The sequence below is a fragment of the Carassius carassius genome, chromosome 2 (assembly GCF_963082965.1).
Source record: "Carassius carassius chromosome 2, fCarCar2.1, whole genome shotgun sequence".
Classification (NCBI taxonomy): Eukaryota; Metazoa; Chordata; class Actinopteri; order Cypriniformes; family Cyprinidae; genus Carassius; species Carassius carassius.
Window position 1 is genome coordinate 50,363,721 of NC_081756.1, and position 17,839 is coordinate 50,381,559.

The 17,839-nt window shown below is 37.0% G+C and overlaps 1 protein-coding gene across 47 annotated transcripts in view; it reads left to right on the plus strand.

Moving 5' to 3' along the window:
* LOC132111450 (receptor-type tyrosine-protein phosphatase delta-like) overlaps nt 1–17,839 on the plus strand; it is a 349,673-nt gene that overhangs the window by 146,100 nt on the left and 185,734 nt on the right. For 45 of the 47 annotated variants that reach the window (XM_059518754.1, XM_059518809.1, XM_059518832.1 and 42 more), the window contains one exon: nt 10,669–10,716. The exons of the other annotated variants lie outside the window; for them this stretch is intronic. The gene's annotated coding sequence lies outside the window, so the exon portion shown is untranslated. The remainder of the gene's footprint in view (nt 1–10,668; nt 10,717–17,839) is intronic. 47 annotated transcript variants of the gene reach the window in all.

Below are 17,839 nucleotides of genomic sequence, written 5' to 3' on the forward strand. Positions count from 1 at the left end.
TGCAATGCCATGTTGATTGCATCATCCACGGACCTGTTTGCTCGGTACGCAAACTGCAGGGGGTCCAGTAAGGGTCCAGTGATGTCCTTCAGATAAGCCAGAACCAGATTTTCAAACGACTTCATGACGACAGACGTTAGAGCCACAGGTCTGTAGTCGTTAAGTCCTGTTATCTTGGGTTTCTTTGGAATGGGGATTATGGTGGAGCGTTTAAAGCAGGAAGGCACTTCACACATAGGATGTTACAGTCTCTGTGAGTTCGTCCAGATCGGTGGTACCAGCTTCAAAAACACTCCAATCGGTGAGGTCAAAACAAGATTGTAAATCCTGCTCTGTTTCGCTGGTCCATCTCTTCACAGTCTTTAATACAGGTTTAGCAGATTTAAGTTTCTGCTTGTAGGTCGGTATAAGATGAACCAGACATTGATCAGAACGTCCCAAAGCTGCTCGTGGAACAGAGTGATATGCATCCTTTATTGTGGTGTAACAGTGATCCAGTATATTATTGTCTCTGGTGGGACAGGTAACATGCTCTCTGTATTTTGGCAGTTCACGGGAGAGATTGGCTTTATTAAAGTCCCCAAGAATGATTAAAACAGAGTCCGGGTGTTGTTGTTCTGTGTCTGTGATCTGATCAGCGAGTTTCTGTAAAGCTGAGCTCACATGCGCTTGTGGAGGAATGTAAACACTAACCAGAATGAACGAGTGAAACTCCCACGGCGAATAGAACGGCTTGCAGTTGATAAACTGCATTTCTAGATCAGGACAGCACATCTTCTTTAACACAGTTACATCTGTACACCACCGTTCATTGATGTAAAAGCATGTCCCGCCGCCGCGCGATTTCCCCATTGATTCTGCTTCGCGGTCCGCTCTAAACAGCTGAAAGTCCGGCAGATGGAGCGCGCTGTCCGGTATGGCGTCATTCAGCCAGGTTTCCGTGAAACACAGAGCAGCAGAGTGAGAGAAATCCTTATTTGTCCGAGAGAGCAGAAGCAGTTTGTCCGTTTTGCTGGGTAGAGAGCGGATATTTGCGAGATGGATGCTAGGCAACGGCGTTCGAAATCCGCGCTTCCTGAGTCTGACGAGCGCTCCCGCTCGCTTTCCCCGTCTGCGCGTCCTGAAGCGCTTGATCAGCGCCGCTGCTCCTCCGATAACAATGTTCAGTAAAACGTCTCTATAATAGAAATCCGGAAAAATATAATGTGGTGTGTTCTGCCGAATGTTCAGCAGTTCATCCCTGGTGAAACTGATCGTGTTTGTTAAACAAAAAACAGGAAAAACGAACAAAAACAGTACAAACACTGGAGAGCCAAGCACTGAAGCAGCCATGTGCGGCGCCATCTTGGTTAACATCGAACCAGTTCAGTCCCCAATAAACCATCTTAGACCCAGTTAGAAGATCACTAAGAAATCACACCAGAACACATCTCTAATAGTTAGACTTTCTTAACAAGTGACATGAACAACATTGCTAACATATATTATAACATGTTGCCAGCATGTTTTAGTAGTTTGCTAACATGATTTAGCATGATGCTAGGGGTATCTAACATGTTTTAGAAGTTTTCTTGCATATTGCTAACATAGCATGTTTTTAAAATGTTGTTTTTTCATGTTTCTAATACAATGTTAAGTTTTAAGTTTTATGTTGGGTTTTAGGATGCCTGTAACATGTTTTAGCCGTTTACTAGCATATATACACTAAGCAATGTTTTTTTAACACATGACTAGCATGTTTTAGCACACTGTTAACATGTTTTGACATTGTTAACATGTTTTAGCACAATGTTAGTTTGCTATTTGTTAGTTTGCATATTGTTAACATTGTAGCATGTTGTTTACATGCTGCTAATAATTTTGTCATGTTTCTAGCACAGTGTTAACATGTTTTAACATGATGATAGCATGCTTTATATTTTAAATCTTTTTTAACACATGGCTAGCATGTTTTAACCCAGTTAACCCATTTTGACATGTTCTTAACATGTTAACTGCATTTTAATTTGTTTTAACATTATTAGCATGATGCTATGGGTTTCTAACATTTTTTTTCTTTAACTTTTCCTGCACATTGCTAACATGTTTTAGCACACAGCTTTTTAGATGTCGATAGCATGTTTTTAAAATGCTGCTAACATTTTTTTTTCATGTTTCCAGCACTGTTAAAAGGTTTTAAGATGTTTGTAGCATGTTTTTGCACTTTACTAGCATAGAGTATTTAGCTGTAAGCATTGTTAACATGCTGTAAAATGTCTTGCATTTTTTAGCACACTCTTAACATGCCTTATGTATGTTCCCAACATGTTTTAGCACACTGTTAATTTGTACATCTTGCTAACATGTTTTAGCATATTGTTTACATGATGCTAATAATTTTATCATGTTTCTAGCACAATGCTAACATGTTTTAACATACTGGTAGTCCGTTTCAGCATTTTACTAGCATATTTTACACCATCCACTATTGCTAACATGTAGCAACATTTTAGCAGTACATCTCATTTACCCATTTTGACATATCTAGCATATCTTAGCATGTGGCTAAATTTGATAATCCATTGTAACTTGACAAAAATAAATACTATATAATCGGATTGCATAATGTGTCCTTTTTTGATTCAGCAATAGCATATAAACTTATAAAGATAGAAAGGCCCTCAAAAGCTTCCTCTGGTGTGAAAGATTCTCGCGGCCCGTAAGAGCATCCTTCCACTTCTCTGACTCATGATCTGAGCCTTTAGCACTCATGAACTTTCATCCTTGCAGATGTCCACTGCCCTGCCTCTCTGAAACACACATGTATTTATTTATATCACACCTTTCATTATTTCATAATCACACAAAGCCTTGTTGCAATCTTGGATTTGTTCAGCTCATACTGACAGTTAAATGACTGCGGCAGGCCTCCATATACTGCGTCTGCTCAATACACCTGAGAATCAGAGCCGCATGACTGATATGAGACGGATATTCAGTGTGATGGATCAGCTCCAGACAGAGAACAGGCACTTGGATGGATGGGTGGATGCAAGGACTTTAGATTCTTTTTCTTATGCATTGGCATTATATATATATATATATATATATAATCTAAGTGGAGTTTGCACTTAAAATAAGAGAAGTGCCTATGGGGTAAGAATGAAAGACTTGATATGAATTTATATGATCAATGAATACTTGTCTTCCAAGCAGTGTTAGTTCACTATCATTAAGATACTGCCAGTTTTTATTCATATTTTGAATTAGTTTGTGTTTTTATGTATTTAATTTTCATTTAAGTTATATTTTTTATTATTATTGTAATAGTTATTTCTTTTTAAAGAATGCATTATATATATATATTAGTAATTCGTTTTAGAACATTAAGTTAAAGTTAAGTATTTTTCTTTTTACTATTTTACATAATTTGTTAAAATATGTAATTTCTTCATTTGGCAAGCATTTTTTTTTTTTTTTTTTACACTGAATTCTAGGTAAACATCTAGGTAAAAAAAAAAAGAAAACATAATTCAGCTGCTCAATAATCTGACCAGACATTCAAAGATGCTGTAAAACACTGAACATGCTTTAATATTGTAGCTACAAGTTAAACTCCAGTTGACCTGCTCATATTCCCATTACCAGAAGTCTACCGTGCACAAATGGGCTGCTGTTGTTCAATAACAGTTTGATTGGACTTTTCTTTTTACACTTGCAGCTGATGTATGTGAATTACTGTGTCACTGTTAAACAAAGACTCGGTCGGTCCTCAGCGAATGCTAGTGATGTGCTTCACGCCGTCCAACTGCTATTAAAGAAGTGGCTGTGTAAAAGCATTTCTCTCGCTTCTAAACTTGAGCTCATGAATACATATTACAGGATATGGAAAATCAAACTCAGCAAAGTCCAGCGCGTAATGTTGCCGTTTCTTATCAAAGGCGTCTGGAAGCCTAAATTATTGTCATCAAAGTGAAACGGTTCTGGGCACCTCCAGCACTGAGAGCTAAACGCTTTTACACAAACCCCATTAGAGGCTCATTGTGCACAGATAGCAGCTCTGAGTCGTGGGAAAACACGGCCAGAGACCTCGCGGCCGGCTGCTTCTTTCCTTCACAAACGTGACACCTCTTATTAAAGTGATAAATGGCCTCCACCAATGGGCAGATTTCAGGTGTTCTGGCCTGAGTGAACTGCAGCTCTGTGACAGAGAAAAAGAGCTGATAGAAGCACTTCCACTCGCTCCGTCCATCCGTCTGTCCGTCTGACGCTCTTAAAGCATAGATATAAAATAGCAGGAAAAAAAGTACAAATGGACCACTTTACTGTCTGATAAGGCCATTGTAGAGAATGGACAACAGTACCAAAAAAAAATAAATAAATATATATTTCTTTATTTATGACAATTGGAAATTTATTTTCTAGCCCCTGTAATATATATACAAGAAAATACATTTCCAGTCTCACAATAGCAAATGCTGAAGGAATAGCCTACTAGACATCAAAACTAGATTTATTGTTTATTTTTATAATCAACAGATGTTTTTGAATGTATTTATGTGTGCATACATACAAAATATATGTATTGAGATATATGGAGGACAACATATATTCTTAAATGCTTTCAAAAAATACATTTATATTTTCTTAAATTTTCAGATATATACAAAAAAAAAAGTAGAAAATATATTTACATATATTTTAAGAATTAGAATTTATTAAACACACTTTTTTAATGAATGCAAAGTTGGTTCTTCATGAAATGAAAGGATTTCAGTTGCTGTGAATTCAGTGGATTCTCTCGTCTTCTCTTCTCTTATGGTCCTGACACCTAGAAACATAACTATTGAATGTTTTGGCGAACTGGAGGTGAATTCAATGCATTTGTACAATCATACAGAATCATACATTTTTTTTTATTTAAAATTAAGCATAAAAATTACAATTAAGCATAATCTTATTTTTTCACCACAATGTAAAATAATGACATATTTTCCATGAGACTGTGCTGTCGACACACAGACAAAACAAAATTATGAGCATAATGTCTAATGCCTGATGGAAACCGGACCCTTCAGAGTTACTGTTAGCTTAATCACATTATTGTTCAATAATAATTTGGATAATTAGCGCAGCTTGATTAAACTGAAGCTGTTTGCTCTCAGCTGTGTTTTACTGCACATTAAATCCTTCCCTAATTCCTCGCTTTCCCTGCATCTGATGCCCTGAAACCCGAGGCAGAGCTGTGTGTGTGTGTGTGTGTGTGTGTGTGTGTGTGTGTGTGTGTGTTCTTAAAGACATTTACCTGCGCTGCTCATCCAATCTGCTTATTCAAACATCATTATCAGGGTTTATATCTGGTTCTGTCAGGAGTGATGGCAGAAGAAACACACACACTTTTCTGTGGTTTATGTTGGGTCTTCTGTTGTTTTATCTTAAGCTAATGATATCACGCGTTGGTTTTAAATGTTCGGTATTTGTAATTATTTTTTTTACAATGAATATTTAGGGAGTAAATAGTCCATTTGGATTTAATGGTTGAGGTGTTGCATCATTGCTGTCTTCTGCTCAGTCTTCCACATCATATATGCTTGCAGTAAGATGCGAAGAACATAAAACGACTGTAAACCTTGATGTGGATCAAACACACACACAGACACACAGAGGGAAACATTTGGACGAATCCAGCTCGCAGCTAAAGGTGTTCGTCTGCCAAAGCTCTGAGAGCATCTCTGGAGCTCCTCCAGCTCCTCTGGAACATCACAGTGTGTTCTTTGTTCACTGGAAGCGTCACCGCAGAACTCATTAAAACAGCCGTGATTTGTGACATAAACGCACAACTCTGGGCTTCTCGGTCAGGAGCCACCGGCATCGCCCACAATACCGTATGATTGTGAAAAGCCTCTAATTTATTCATGCACTCTCTACAGAAGCCATTTTGCCCAGCAGAGAGAGACTGAGTGTAATTATCCTAATTAGTGCTAATTCAACATGGCTGAGCCCATCCAGAGCTCAGAGGAGGAGGCTCGATGCTCGCCGCCTCCCTTTGTTGCCACGGTAACCGTTTCCATGGCGCCCTGCTCTTGACAGTGATGGGAAATGAAGAGGGGTTAATTTCACTGTGAAGGGGCACAAATTAAAGCCGAAATGAGAAAGAAAGTCAAATGCCTCCTGTTTGCAAGTGAACTTGTCAGACACAAAATAATGAACAGATCCAGCAGCAGATCAGACGACACGCCAACATCACAAACCAATACAAGTGCACTTAAGCACACTTGAACAAGAGTATTTCTTGTGGAATAATGCGTTTAAAGGGTTAGTTCACCCCAAAAGGAAAATTCTGTCATTAACTACTCACTCTCAAGTCGTTCCAAACTCAAGACATTAGTCCATCTTCAGAATACAAATGAAGATATTTTAGACTAAATCTGAGAGCGTTCTGACCCGGCAGAGACAGCAAGGGAACGATCACGCCCAGGGCCAGAAAGGTAGTAAAGACATCATTAAAATAGTCCATCTGCCATCAGAGGTTCTGAAGCCAAGGGAATTTCAGGACGCTAAGAGATTAAATTGTTTCATGAAGTTATTTTTAATTATTATTATTATTATAATTATTATTATTTGCACACAAAAAGGATTCTTGCAGCTTCAGAAAATTATGGTTGAACCACTTATTTAAATGTAACTTTAAATTTGACAGTATTAGCGGACTTTTGTGTGTTAACAGTCATGAAAGTGTATTCTCTTAATGTACACTTAAGTGGCCCTTTATTTAAATAATATTAGGCTATATTATTATCACAAAGTACCATTTTTTATATACGTTTAAGATCGGAGGTATACTACACATGTATATTAAATACAAGTGCACTTCTTTTTCACAAGTGAAACCTCAAACAGAAATGTCTCGGTTATGTATGGTAACTATTGTTCCCTGAAGGTTGGTGACCAATGAAACTGGGATATCGCTTTGATAGACCAAATCTACTTCGAGTGTAAACTAAATGAGCCAATACACATTGGCATGCAATTATTGCATCCAACTGCTGCTGATCACAGTGTGAGTATAATAAGGCAGCAGGTGCAGTGCATCCCAGGTTTCTGCTGAGGAGCCGAGCCGGTGGTGTGTGTGTGTATATATATATATTGGAGTCAGTTTGTTACTTTATTATATTAGTGTCTATTTGTTATATTTAACTGGATAAATTGTTACACCTTTTTATATCTTATGTGGTGTCATGATTTACTTTTGATAAAAAAAGGTTTATTACTGTATGTTCGTTTGGCATTTCATTTATTGTGTACCCTTTAAATTAGCTTATTTAAAGAACAACAGCACATTTGAAACACAATGTATTTGGTACTTGCTACCTTATATCTTTACACTTTCCTTTCATTATTTTCATGGCTTTGGAAAACTTGTCTCGGATGTTTCTCTGCATCGCTTTCTGCATAACTCCTGGTCGTCGACACCAAGCTTCATTGCAGTTTCTTTCTAGGAAGTAATGCTTTCTCTGAATCTTTAAAGTCTCTCTGTGATTGATCATACATGCACAGATATATTTGTGCCAGCTCAGCTATTCGACACTCCAGTGTAATCATGTTGCTAGTGACTAGACCAGAGACATTGTTCTCTCTTACCTGACGTTCGTTGAATGAGAAATGAACCGGGGAAAAAAAAAAGCACGTCAAAGAAGGCGGAGTTTGCATAACCGCCACGGACCAATATAAACTCAAAGGTGTTTAGGAGCCCAAATGAACTCCCCCAGAAAGTTCGCTTTGGTGAGCTGTTTCGAACTGCCGAAACGAACTCAAAACGAACTTCAGTCTGATTTTGTTCGAAATTGTCATATCAGTTCATTGTTCGATATAGTTTGAAGTATATTGGGGCCTTTATGGAGTTTGACAGTTGCACTTCAGAAATCATTCAAATTCCTGAGCACAAAAATAAATAAAAATAAAACCCTATGTGTTTCAAACAGCTGTAGTGTGAGTAAAATTATAACATACTGTGATGACATTTATTTTGTGGCTACATAGAGAGTGAAGTGAAGATATTTAAATAAAATTTAACAAAATTATTTCACGCTTACAATTTTTTTTTTTTTTTTACTTTATGCCATTCATAAAGCATTAAAAGCTGTCATTTTATTAATGTGCAATTAATGCAGCATGCATTTTCTGTTTCAGAGTTTCTGTGGATCCATAAAAAGTCTTAAGAGGTCTTAAATTTAGTTGGATCATGTTCAAGGCCATAACAATTCTGAAATGTTACAAGGAAGTTAAAAAGTTCTTACATTTTTGGAGGAAAAGACAAGAATTGCGATATGGCTTAATGCAGGGCTATTCAATTGGCGGCCCGCAGGCCGGATGAAGATGATTGATGGGCCGCATTAGAAAAGAGTACGTGCAGATCGCATATATGACTTGAATTGTATTTGCACTAAGTGAGTTTGTCCACCAGGTGGCATCACTGGCCCGGGCCAGAAAAGGAAGAGACGCAGTGTTGACAAGTCAGCGGTTTTCCCGTGGAATTGGGCTACTTTAACACTGTTGGCGGAGGTCGTTTTTCATATCCGCGGGATTGAAGCGACTCCAATAACACAATATTTATCCCCTGGAATGCGAATTTAAGCAGGGTAACCCCACCAAAAATCGCGATTTTTAACTGTGAAGCCCCTCGAAATCCATAGTATATTGGCGGGTTTTCTTGTGAAAACCTGGCAACCCTGATAGAGACGCAACAAGAACAATCTACCAGACCGCAAGATCAGTGACAGCGTTGACAAGCGGTTGTGTAAGGGAGTTATGGTAGTTAACTATAGTTTAAATGAATATAAAGAGTGTTATCGGTCATAACATATTTCGAGAAATAACGCAGACTGGATGAAGGTGATTATCAAATGCACTAACGTTATACCGTTAGTTAAAATGTCTGTGCGTTCGGCTGAACCATATGTTGGCTACCCGCTTAGGACAAATGCACGAGTAGCACTTCAAATGACAAAAACACATGCAATTATGTGAAAATGCACTGTTTTGGCGAGTGATTTTGTAAACTTAAATTAGTAATCGTAAAAATTTGGGAGAAAACCGGATATAATTTTCAGATATGCATCATGTACGTCAGATTTTAAAGAGGCAGCGCTGCTTTTAAAGTGAAACTTGCTGAAGTCTGTGAAATTATGACAATATATTAATAATCATTTAGTCACGAATAATTACTGAAAATGTGTGATTAGTTTTTTTTTTTTTTTTTAAATGACTGACAATAACGATCCCATAACGGGATTGGGATGGCCCCCTTCAAATTTTCAATTCTATATTCTGGCCCTCAGATGAAATTAATTGAATAGCCTTGGCTTAATGTGACAATTAAATTTGAAAAGGCGATGATTTTACTGAATAAATATGAATGGTGGACGTTTCTAAGTCAGCTGCTACGCTGTTCTGTTTACAGCCGGAGAAACCACTGTATTTCTGCCGTTCAGACAGCGCCACCTGCTGTCAGATAATGAATGAGTATCTGCTGTTTACATCTCCATGCATTGTGTTTGATTTTGTGTATGTGTATTTATTTTAGCATGCATCTTCACCATGTTTAACCAATATTATGTGGCCAAAATGGACATGGAGTGTGTTAAAACACCACAGCAGCGTCTGATGTTAATGGATATTTGATATGAAACGTAAAAGCTCAGTCATCCAGAAACTGAAGTAAGAGATGTGTGATACAGAGTTTTAATCGCCTTAAACCCACAATCTTGATGTTGTTGATGATGTGGATCTTGTGTTTTAAGAGGACACACACACACACACACACACACAGATCTGACGGTGTCATTTCTATCCAGTCTGAAACGTGCCTCCATTAATCCTAAATTTACACGTTTTGAGGTTAGACGATCACATTTTGTGTTCCAACACTTCTAATGAAAAATAACAGTTATGGCACAATTATCCTAAAATGTTAGAGTCGCTTTTCAATACAACTGCTGCCAAATGAAATTCAAATGAGTTGTCATTATGCACATTTTATTCTTACAAGATACAAGATACAGATGAAATATCATAACTACATAAGTGCTATATCAGTGATTAAAGAAATAGTTGACTTCAAAATCAAGACTGTCATCATTTTCAATCATGAGCGTGTTCGTATGACGAGAGATCAGTGACCAAATGTCAGTAAAGACATTTAAAATGGTCCAAAAGATTTCTCTTTCAAATAAATGCTGTTCTTTTGAACTTTCTATTCATCTGTGAAAATAAAATGTATCATAGTTTCCACAAAAAAATATTGAGCAGCACAACTGTGTTCAACATTGATAATAATCAGAAATGTTTCTCGAGCAGTAAATCATCATATTATTCTGATTTCTGAAGATCATGTGACACTGAAGACTGGAGGAATGATGCTGAAAATACAGCGGAGCATCACAGAAATACATTACACAGATTCACATAGAGAACAGATGTTTCAATTGTAATATTTCACAGTTTTACTGTATCTATGATCAAATAAATGCAGCCTTGGTGAGAAGAGACTCATTCAGAAACATTAAACATGTATATTCTCTTAAACTTCTGAATGCCAGTGAATGATAGATACAGACAGACTCCCTGAATGTGTTTACTCCAGACTGCTTGTGTTCAGTTTCTCAGACGGATGTCTGTGTTTTTGTGCAGGTCTCTGGAGGGAAAATGTTCAACTGATTTGGTTTCTGCAAGCTCAAAGTAAGATGAACACACACACACTCTCCGTCTCCCTCACACACACACACACACACACGTATGAAGCAGAGTTCGAGGCTGGTTTGGTTGTAATGACAGTAGGGACAGATGAAGATGAAGATGAATGTGTGTCTGATCTGTGATGGGCGAGTGAGCCCCGTGTGTGTGTTTGGTTTGGTGACGTGTGTTCACACACACACTGATGTTTCTGAAGAAGTCCCCCACAGCCGCTGATCGTCTCTGTAAGGTGCTGTCCTTGTGCAGATGTTCCAGAGATCACATGCATTCATTTCCTCAGCAGATCTGCTACACACACACACACACACACACACACACACACACACACACACACACACACACTCTCTCTCTCTCTCTCTCTCTCTCTCTCTCACACACACACACACACACACACACACTCTCTCTCTCTCTTTCTCTCTCTCTCTCTCTCTCACTCACACACACACACACACTCGCTCTCTCTCTCTCTCTCACACACACACACACACACACACACACACAGTTTTAATCAAGCCTGGGACCCTCATCAAAGACACTGTCTTCTATCAGGTCCTCTCCTCACTGCTGTTCTCCACAGTCCATTGTATATTTAAGAAAAAAAAAACATTATTATTATTATTATTATGACATATTTGTATATTTAAATATTATTATTATTATTAGTAGTAGTATTTGAAAATTGCAATAAAATTGCAATAATAATTTTTACTGCATTTTAAACATGAAATGGTTGAGTTTTAGATTTCTAAGCGCTTCTCTCATCTCATCTCAGCCGTTACTGAAGGAAACTGTGTGAATGAATGTTGTAAACTGCAGAGTGAGTGTGAAGATCATCAGCGTTACGATCAGAGAGTGTGTTTTTTGGAGGAAATGGGGAAAGGTGTGAGTTTAGAAGAGATTCAGCTCTGAACCGCCTTCAGACACAATTTACCCCCACAGTTTACCCAGAATTCAACAGACAAGACTGATCGGCCGCCGACTGTCCGTCTGTACAATAAAACTGCTGCTCCTGTCTCTGATCACACACACACACACACACACACACACACACACACACACACATAAGATTGGTATGATGTTTTTACTGTTTTTGAAAGAAACCTTCTCTGCTCACCAAGACTTTATTTGTTTGATCAAAAATACAGGAAAAGACGGTGATATTGTCAAATATTATTACAATTTAAGATAGCTGTTGTCTTTTGTAATATATTGTGTAGTATTTTCAATGTTGCCAAGTCCACACTTTTCCAGCGGAACTTGGCTACTTTTATACTGTTGTTGTTGTAGTTCGCTGGTTTGAGTGAAATCATTGCTTTCGTTGTTTCAGAGCTGATTTCCCCAAGAACTCAACTGGGCTTTTTTTGTTATGCAGATCTGGCAACCCTGAGTACATTACTGTTATTAAACTGAAATTTACATTTAGCAGACGCTTGTATCCAAAGCTATTTACAGTGCATTCAGGATATTCATTTTTTATTTGATTTTTTATCAGTATGTTTGTTCCCTGAGAATTGAACCCACAACCTTTTGTGCAGCTAACGCAATTTTTGCATTATTTTATCTCCATTTACATACTAATTACTGTTAATATTTAGAAGTAGATATTATTATTTTTATTAGTTAATACGTTTAGATTTTTTGTTTGTTTATAATATTTTTAGGTTTTTAAATGCGTAGTTTTTAATGAACTTTTAGTTTTCGATTGTTTTCTTTAGTTTTAGTTATTTTAGTATTTCAACTTAAACTAAATAAAATAAAAATGAAATGAAAATATATTTGTATATATATTTTATATTTGATTTCAGCTCGCTGTATTTGTTTAGTCGTTACCCTTTTGTCTTTACCAGATCCGTGTCTCAACATCGTTCTCCTAATGACTCTAAAGGTCTAATTAACATACGCACAAAAACATGAGAGATAATTATTTCTGCAGTCACGATTCGGAAAACTCCGATAATTGAATTCTCTTCATTTCCCTTAAAAAGCCAAGTCAGCGGTCCAGACGCGGCTCTCTGAAGTTAATTAATTCATTATCACAGGCAAACGTCTCCTCATTACACAACTTCACGAGCCTGCTGTGTGTCCACACATACACATGAACGTCCACTCTGTCACAGATTTTAGTTTGAAGAATTAGATGTCCAATTATGGCCATCAGGAATGATACACCATACTTCACAAATAAACCTCGAAATAAACTCTAAGACTAAATGAACACCAGGAAGAGACTGTGGCACTTCTATTCTTGCCCAGATGGATTTACTGATGCTTCAAAATAAAGAAATACATCAACATTATAATAATTAGTTTAGAAAAAAAACTGAAAGTGTAAAAATAAAAGCCAATTAAAAATATGAATAATTACTATAATGTTATACACATAATATAAATTGTCACAGGTTTATAATGTTATTTAATTTAATCTTTTTTTTTTTTTTTTAGCTTGACGGTTATTGTATGGACTGATGTTTTTATGGAAACAACATAGAGTAAAAATGGCTTAATAATGGCTGGATTTTCCTTTTTAGCTGAACTATGCCTTTAAGAGAGTTTCCGCGAGCTAAAGCAGCACACGCGTTTAAACAAACTGTTACAGACGAGTGATAAAATGAAAAATGACAGAACGAAAGCTGAACAGCAGATGCAGTATAAACAGATGTGCACACATTAAAATCATCTTCAGGTGAAAACAAGGTCAAGCTTCCGCACCTGAATGTGTCCTGCGGGACTCGCAATCCATCTTTAATTAAGAAAACAATCTTCCTCCGCTCAGAGTTCACTAAACTGAGACCTACTTCTGGATTCACGTCTTTACTGCTCTTGTTTTTGTGGAGAAGTTTCCCGTCTGAGGACGACATTGATCTGTGTTTAACCTTAACCAGAGTTTAAAGGGATCTAAGTTTTCTTTATTTTTTAGTGGAGCACTTCTCTGACCTTCTCTCATCTCATCATATCTCCCTTTGTTCATGTTTCATGTTTAGCAGCCATATCAAATGTTTATCACAACACATTCTTGCAACAAACATTCGTTTGTCCAGTCCTTTTTTGTTTTGTCTTGTTTTTTTGGTCCTCGAACAACACTCTTCATTAAGTGGTTTATGATTATTTTAAATATATAATAACATATCAGTTCTGGGTAGTTACTGATTAAATGTAATATGAATTATAATTATGTCCATGTTCTGACCAACTGAGGAAAAAACATTACAATAAATCACGCTTGCAATGGTGATTTAATCTAACGATCGATTAGCTCATAGCACATCAAACCCTGCAAATTATTCGGGGTTCAAACACGAAGTGCTTGTAATTGTAGTGATTTTTATTATTTTTCTGCTCCGCTAAAATGCGTTGTGCAGCCCAAACCGTAAGAGCTGGAACCTTGAAACTTTGCCAGATGGTAGTACAAAAATCGAGGAGAGGTTCAGAGAGGATGACCCCGATTGGCCCATAGGTGGCGCTATAGCAACCAAAAGCGCGAAACTAGTCATAACTCCTAGACCGTGTGTCGTAGGCTCAAGAGTCTTATATAAATAGACAGCTGGACACCTGAAGATCAAAATGTATATCTCCGATTTCATTTACGGTGTGCAAATTTTTCCGCCATTTTGAATTTTGTTTAAAACCTACTTTTGCGAACTAGTCCGTGGTTTTTTGCACGATCGGAACCAAACCAGTGAAGAAATGTTCTATGGAGTCTGAACATCAATAATTATTGAAAAAAAGTTGAAATTTCCATTCATGGTCGCTATAGGGGGGGGGGGGGGGTTTGGGGGCGAAAAATAGATGTTGTTGGAGGAACCTATTTTACTAAAATGGCTATAACTCCAGAAGTCAATGAGATATCTTCACCAAACTGGGTACACATGTACATGTACAAAATGTCTCAAAAACACAAGATTTTTATGGTAAATGGCCTCAAATTGGTTGAAAATGCCCATATATTCACCCAAACACTAGATATTCATAACATATGATAGATCTCCTCATTCTGAACAACTTTGCCTCTTGGACTAATGCTGTCAATCAAATCATTCATTAAATATTCACAAATAAGTTTAAAAGCTACTTTTGCAAACTAGTCCTAGGTTTTTTTCTTAATCTCGATCAAACCACTACAGAACCATTCTCTGGACTCTCTAGATCAATAATTATCAAAAAAATATTTAATTTTGTACTTTGGTTAGCAATAACATGTTAATTTAGAAAAGGGGCGTGGCCAAAATACCCAAAAGCCTATTAAACCTAAACGAAAACTCAAAACTTTACAAAACTTGGTGAAAACATGTGTCATATTACTCTGAACAAGCATGCAAAGTTTCATGGAGATCGGACCGTAGATGGCGCTATAACAGTAGAAAAGGTCTAAACAACTGGTAATTTTATAATATGTTCTTTACATATTGTACACAAAGGCCTATTAATACAAACAGAAAGCCCACAAATAATCACAACTGTGTAAAATAATGCAGAATTTGATTCTAAACAAGCATGCAAAATTTAAGATTGATTGGGCAGAAAATAACACTATAAGAGTTAAAAAGGTTTAACACAGTGATGTATAAAAATTGCCATGTATAACCAATAGATGGCAGTGGAAGACCACTAATGGGCTCATTTAACAAACTTAAACAGTATTGCTCAAAGGTTTCATGGATTCATAACAAAACATTATAAAACCACTGTTACAACATTTTAATTCCCATTGAGGCAAAGTTTTTAATTTTATTCATACAGACACATCAGATTTTACACCTTTACCACATTATGATTACAGTGAAACCTGAAAATGACATCTAAACTCTTAAAAAAAAGACTTGCAATATGTTTTGTGTCACCTATGACTTAATTAGATTATCTATATCTGCAACAAAATATGTGTGCATGTATGTCTTTGCATGTGAGTATGTATGTCTGTGTATGTTTGTGTCTGTGTGTGAATATGCGTATAGAGTATTGATATACTAGTTTAATGACTTCATTTCAGTGTGTGTGTCTGTCTGTCAGCCTGTTCTCCATTTTGGATGTGTTTAACTGTCATCCATACATCCAGGTTGGCCGAGACCACCTCAGAGGCCTTGATGTGCTTGAACCCCGTAATTGCTGTTTGCAGCTATATTTATTATTGTTATACTTTAGTCTCAAATTATTAATGTTAACAACATCAGCATTGCGTGACTAAGAGTATAGTGTGTATTAGAATGTAGATTTAAATTTCTGTACAGTCTAATCTCTAATTCATATTCATATATTAAGAAATTATTTTATTTTAGCCAGGAAAACTTCTTTGTTTACAGACGTGACGTAATGACGCATCCTGCGAAAACCTACCTTGACATGTTTGTGATTTAATTAGTTATTAACTTTATATCAACTCATTATTTACTCACTATCAACTCACTAATGTAATGTTTAAGTACAGGATAATGCACGGCTAGCTGTGTGAATTACCTGCATCTGTGTGTCTCTCTCTAAAAACAATGAAGCTGTAAGTTTAGTTGCATCAAAAACAGCAATCTTACCTCGTGTTGCTGAGGAATATAATGTAGTGATCCAATATCTAGGATTTAAAAAAAAAATAAGTTACAGACCAGCACTGAAAACAAGTCTCTGTGCCCCTGAATGTTTCTGCAATCTCTCTCTCTCTCTCTCTCTCTCTCTCAAAAAAATAAAATAAAATAAAAAATATTTACCCAAAATAAGTAACCTAGATTGTTATTAACTACAGTTTTCATCATGTAATCTGTATAATCAGTAACGGACTACAATTTGTGATCTACCCATCTCTGTAGCTCGTAACCTTAGAGAGCTGATCCATAATGAGACATGAGATGATGAACTGGAAACATGCAAGTTTGCGATGAGCTGCAGGTTTATTGAGAGAAACTCTGAAGGAGTCCTGGGAAGTGTCTCGGTTCTGGGAAACTTCCTGTTAGATAAGAATGGGGCCCAAATCATTTTACGTTGTTGAAAATATCAAATGTTTTAATAATCTCATTCAGTACGTCATTCAAGAGCAATTTACTCAGCTTGATATGAAAGTCTTTGAGTGTGTGTTATTCTGTATGAAGTGATTTGAGGCTTTAATGGAGGTCTTGTTCATTTCCGTCTCACTCTCAGTCTGCTTAAACTGAAAAGAGAAGAGCTTGTGCAGAGATTTGTCTTGATTGACTCAGGAAAGTATGGATTTTAATGAGTGCCATGTGTTCAAATCATAAGGCAGGTTTTTAAGATGTGACAGGCAGTTTGATAGAAAATGGTGTTTTCTTTTTTTGCTTTTTTTGTGAAGAGATCTGCATTTTTCAGTAAACATCACTTCTTGATAATTTCTTATTATAAGGCTGGTGACTATAGAGCAGGACTGAACGATGCTGAAAATCAATAAAAAGCGAGCATTTTGATGAATGTTTCTGGGGTGATTGAAATGATTTTGTAGAGAAGTGCATCCACATGCACAAAAAACACTTTACGCTTAAGACCTTTGTATATGCAAATCATATATTTAGGGCTAAATGATTTGGGGGAAAACAAATCTTTATTGGTGTCATTATAGTTGTGGTGTGAGGTTTGCTCTTCTCATTGAGTTATTAAAACTTCATAGTTATATTTATTGTTATAGTTCTCGTCTTTGAGAGATTCAGTTGCTGCATCGTGAAGGAAAGGTTCTGAGAAATCAGATGTTCGCTTCGCCTGTCGGAAGTCATCGCAGAATTCCTGGAGAACAGCGAGTCGCCCTCCGTCCTCCTGCCCACTTCCCTCCGCAGCTAATAAAGAGTTACTCTTTATCTCAGATAGGTTTTTTAATATCAGAGAAACAAAATTAAGTTGACCCCATCACAAAGCCTCTGGACTGACGGTGAAGTGTAAGCCGGCCTTCTCCTCTAATCTCGCCGTCGCTCCTTCGGCGCTCCCCTCAGACGCCGATAAGACCTCCCTCGCGCTAGCGCTAAGTCTAATGAAGATCTTATCTCGTCTCAATAGTAGATATTACCATTTCCTCATCAAATCCACAACCCTCGGCCTCCCTCAAATCAGCACCAAACAATGACTCGCCGTCGGACCAAAACCAATCCCGAAAAATGAGCTTTCCTTCTTTTTCTGGCATTGT